We start from the raw sequence: 499 nt of genomic DNA on the forward strand, positions 1-499 counted from the left end.
GTCTGTATACTGTATGTTTGCCAAGTACAATAAGTATTGGGGTGTGTATGAGAATATGTAATGTATGGAAATGAATGGACTGAAAATATTCAATCTGCACAAATTCAACTGTAGTTATGAACTTCTTATGTATTTGCTTGCTATTTGTTTTGAACTGGTTGTAAACTTGTAATACACACAGGTTGAGGTTGTCCTATCCAATCAATGGCCTTATTGGAGGGGAAAGTGCAGATTTGTGGCCTAGGATTGCAACTTGCAAGTGCAGGCTGTGCAGCCATCCATTATTTCTTGTCGACTTGTCGTAGACAGACTTATATGGTAGTGGAAATGTTGTTTTTACTTTTTGGCAAACTGAACTTATGAACTTATTTTGGATTGTTGTTTTGAAGTTATGCAAAATGTTGAACTTAAATATGTATGCAACCTGAACTTATTTTGGATTGTTGAACATTGAACTTATGGAAATGTTGTATTATATTTTGTAATATTTTTCAGGTAA

The 499-nt window shown here is 33.9% G+C and overlaps 1 long non-coding RNA gene across 1 annotated transcript in view; it reads left to right on the forward strand.

Annotated features, from left to right (window-relative positions):
- The window catches only part of LOC113341504, a 978-nt gene extending 491 nt beyond the window's left edge, over positions 1–487 (forward strand). Inside the window, exon 3 of the long non-coding RNA XR_003355955.1 lies at positions 182–487. This is a non-coding gene — a long non-coding RNA (uncharacterized LOC113341504). The remainder of the gene's footprint in view (positions 1–181) is intronic.
- The last annotated feature ends 12 nt before the right edge of the window (positions 488–499 follow it).

Source organism: Papaver somniferum, unplaced genomic scaffold (assembly GCF_003573695.1).
Source record: "Papaver somniferum cultivar HN1 unplaced genomic scaffold, ASM357369v1 unplaced-scaffold_29269, whole genome shotgun sequence".
Taxonomy (NCBI): domain Eukaryota; kingdom Viridiplantae; phylum Streptophyta; class Magnoliopsida; order Ranunculales; family Papaveraceae; genus Papaver; species Papaver somniferum.